Source organism: Frankliniella occidentalis, unplaced genomic scaffold, assembly GCF_000697945.3.
Source record: "Frankliniella occidentalis isolate FOCC.00 unplaced genomic scaffold, Focc_3.1 Scaffold180, whole genome shotgun sequence".
Classification (NCBI taxonomy): Eukaryota; Metazoa; Arthropoda; class Insecta; order Thysanoptera; family Thripidae; genus Frankliniella; species Frankliniella occidentalis.
In genome coordinates this window covers 333,335-337,533 of record NW_026267306.1, presented here as the reverse complement: position 1 = coordinate 337,533, position 4,199 = coordinate 333,335, and positions in this window count along the sequence as shown.

Sequence of the window (4,199 nt, the reverse complement as noted above, 5' to 3'; positions counted from 1 at the left end):
GGCGGGGCGGGTGGCGGGTGCATGGCAGCTCGCCAGGCTGCCGCGGGGCAGGCGCTCGCCTGTCTGAGCATTGACAGCGCACTGCGCGACACCGGTGTAACCGTGACATAGTACTCCCAGGGATGGTGGCCCCCTGAGTACATAATCCCTAGGGCAGTTGTACTCCCCCTATAGGGTGGAGTACACCATCCCTAGGGCAGTTGTACTCCCTCACCTCAAGGGGGGTGGAGTACATTGACCCTAGGGATTATGTACTCCAGGGGGGAGTACAGTATCCCTAGGGTAGTTGTACTCCCCCACCTCAAGCGGGTGGAGTACATTGGCCCTAGGGACCATGTACTCCAGGGGGGAGTACACGGTCCCTAGGGTAGTTGTACTCCCCTGCCTCGAGGGGGGTGGAGTACAACTGCCCTAGGGATAGTGTACTCCTCCTCTGGGGGGAGTACAACTGCCCCAGGGATAGTGTACTCCCCCGGGGGAGTACATTTTCCCTAGGGCAGTTGTACTCCCCCAATTTTTGAAAAAAGCGCTGCAAGTGCTCTCTTTGGGCTCTAGGTGTACACGGGACAAATTGCTGACCTACTAACTATGACACCATGCCTATTAAACCGAGGATGGAACTCTGACGAGACCGAATGGCGCCCTAGTCCATTGCAGAACTGTCCAAAATATTGTGTGGGCTTGTAGCACGGTCCAGCAGGTTTAGATCAAGTTACTTTTACGCGTTCGGGATAAACTTTACCACCCGCCGCTCAAGCTTTTTGTTTTCGGGTGCACTGGTAAACAAATGTCCATAATTTGCACACCAACGTATGCAAGTCATGATTTTGCACATTATATAGTGTTTAACTCAAGTTGTACACTTGCGTAGTGTGCAAAGTCTAGACGTTTCAATTCTGCACACTTGGACACACACAGTTCTATGCTATCAATAGAAACCACATGGTGTACAGCTGCTGTACGTGTCGGATGTATCGGAGGTTTAAACACCAATTGACGTGTAACCTAGTTAGACACCACAATGTGTCGAGAAAATGCACACTTGAACTTAAACGCCAATTGACGTGCAAAGTTTAACACTTGTTAAAGTGTGGCACTGCAGATCGGAGTACATGGTTACTCACGCATCCCCGAACCAAGGTGCAGGTGAACAAGTGGGACCTCCGAGGCCGCTGCGAGGGGGTGCTCTCATTGGCGTTGGTAAAGGTACATTGACTTTAAATCTAAGTTGACTTTGTTCCAGTGTGTTTTTTGTGTGTACGTCTTTATGTATAGCGTGGTCAGAAAAGCCACTCTAGCGCCCAAACTGTGCAAGATAGAGTTAAACGGACAAAATTTTAGTTCCTGAGGGGTCGACTCACTTTCACGGGTTACCCCTTAAAGAACCCTAAACCAAATATTTTTTTCCCACTTTTTGAACCAACCCCTATTTTTTTCTTACCCCATTTTACGGGTGGTTAACACGATTTGCACCAAGCGTTTCGGTGTCCAGGGGTGACCCCGAAGATACCCTGAAATTTGTAGACCTAGCTCATCTCCTTCCTCTTACACGGACGACAGGAAGACGGACGGACACGAGAGCGGTTGCGTAAGCCTGCTTGCTCTGAAAACAGAAGGGTGGGCGAAAAATCCTAGGATCCGGAATTGGGGGAAGGGTGATGTTGGATTTTGGTGCGACGAAGGGTAGGATAACCAACTTTCTCAATGCGGAATTACATGAGTTGCCTACGCGGCCTACGCGTCCGCGCCCTAAGAACATCTTATAATCAATCAATAATATTTCCTAATCATTCGATAACATTGTAATATCTTTTAATCTTATCATTCAATAATATTATCACGCTACACTCCTTACAATCTAAAGGCAAAAATACATGCCTTAGGCGAGTTGCAGGCCCCTCGGTTCAAAGCTATGAAGGCCTTCGTAGGAGCTTGTGTGATCACTTACAACATTCGGATAGGGGGAAAAGGCGGTAAAGTTACGAAAACCAGTGAAAATCACGAGTCATTTTGCAAAGTCAAGGAAAATATCCCTCAAAGTCCAGGAAAGTACGAGTGAAAGTAAAATAATCGAAAATTTCCGTCCTGCATTCCAGGAGCGTCGGAAAAAAGAACGGTAAGGAGGGTACATTGAACGTTTAATTTTCTTATAACTTCTGTCTCCTTTCTTTAGATAAATTCAACCCAGGCGATTTCAGGCATTATCATAATTTTACTCTTACTCTGCACCATATCCATATGCAGAGTTTCCAAGACTTTCTTCGACCAAAGTTTTTAGCCCGCTCTTCTGCTCTGTAAAAGCTATATCAGCGGGCTTATGCCATAGCCGCTGTGTCTTTCTGTCTGTTCCCCAAGAAGGACGTGAGCCAGAGGTCTCCATTTTTTAGGGTAAGATTGATGTCACTTCTAGACAGCGAAACGGTTGGTGCAAATCCTGGCAACTACCCCTGAGTGGGTCTGAGAAGGTAGAAGGAATGTAGAAAAAATAAACAGTTTTTTTACGGTGTTCTAAGATGTAACTGGCAAAAGTGGAACCGTTATTGGAACGAAAATTTCGTTCGTTTTGCTCTATCTCACTGTTTCGGCGCTATATAATCTCCAGATTTAGTTTTTCGATTTTAAATGGCATCTAAACAAAATTTCTGATTGGGCATTTTCATACAGCCTTTTAAGGGTACTTTCACACAATTACACCTTTGTCTAAGTAGAGCCATTGGTACAAAAAAAACCTCTCAGAAGAAGAGTAGGCTTATTTTATGGAGGCACATCCATAATGATATTTGTCCACTTCCATGCAAAACAAATCATTATCTTTCGTTGTTTTGTTGTATTTTACCAGCTCCTTTTATGCTATTACTTCTTATTAAAGAGAAATCCGAGGGGGAAATAACTCCGGGAATCATGTGTACACCTGTCTGGGAATCATCAGGATAACAATTGATCAAAATCAATAGAAATCGCTTAGAATAAGCGGGAAACTAGAGAAATAAGTACAAATCAGTCGCAATAAGCGTTTTATACCACTAAAACAACCCGGAAAAACCAGTGTAATAATTATAAGCGGACGGGAATCACCGGGAATCAAGAATTTCGGGAATCATGTGTACACTTCAAAAGGGAGTTATTGCCCCCTCGTAGAAATCAAAGCGGACACGCTCGGAGTCATTCGGAATCATTTTAGAACATGCCCGCCAGTATATTAATTATCTTCTGTGTGTCGTCATTTTCATTTTTATGTAAGTAATGCGTTATTGGTCCCGAAAGCTAACACCAATAAATTAGGAGGAGTTTGGCAAAAAAATTGCAAATATTCTAGAAACTACGGAGAGAATTTTAAGATGTTAAGTTTTATCAACGAAGGAGACGGCAAGGATATACTGAACGGAAATGGTTGTTTCAACTGAATTCCTTAAAACAGGGGGCTGAAGGCCCGTCCCAAACGCCACCGGTAGGCCGAGCTGGGCCCACTCCCTGCCGAACTGAGTTGCCGGTGGAGCGAAGCGGAGCTGGCAACTTGGTTTGGTGGAATAGCAGGCCAGCCCAACTTGTTTATCGGAGACGTTTCCATGACTCCTCACTGTAAACTGGTTGACGAACGCAAAATATTGACGTTCAAAGAAAGCACTTGCAACGCCTTTTTCAAAAATCGGGGGAGTACAACTGCCCTAGGGAAAATGTACTCCCCCGGGGGGAGTACACTATCCCTAGGGCAGTTTTACTCCCCCCAGTGGGGGAGTACACTATCCCTGGGGCAGTTGTACTCCCCTCAGTGGGGGAGTACACTATCCCTAGGGCAGTTGTACTCCACCCCCCTCGAGGCAGGGGAGTACAACTGCCCTAGGGACCGTGTACTCCCCCCTGGGGTACATGGTCCCTAGGGTCAATGTACTCCACCCCCTAGAGGTGGGGGAGTACAACTGCCCTAGGGATGGTGTACTCCCCCTGGAGTACACGATCCCTAGGGCCAATGTACTCCATCCCCCTTGAGGTGGGGGAGTACAACTGTCCTAGGGATGGTGTACTCCACCCTATAGGGGGAGTACAACTGCCCTAGGGATTATGTACTCAGGGGGGTCCCTGGGCCCGGGAGTACTATGTCTCGTTGACACCGGCAGTGGCGGTGGCAGGCGACGGGTAAACTACTGCGCAGGGTGGCCGTCGCACAGCTGTGCCCTCGACTGCACACGTGTGTGTTTTTG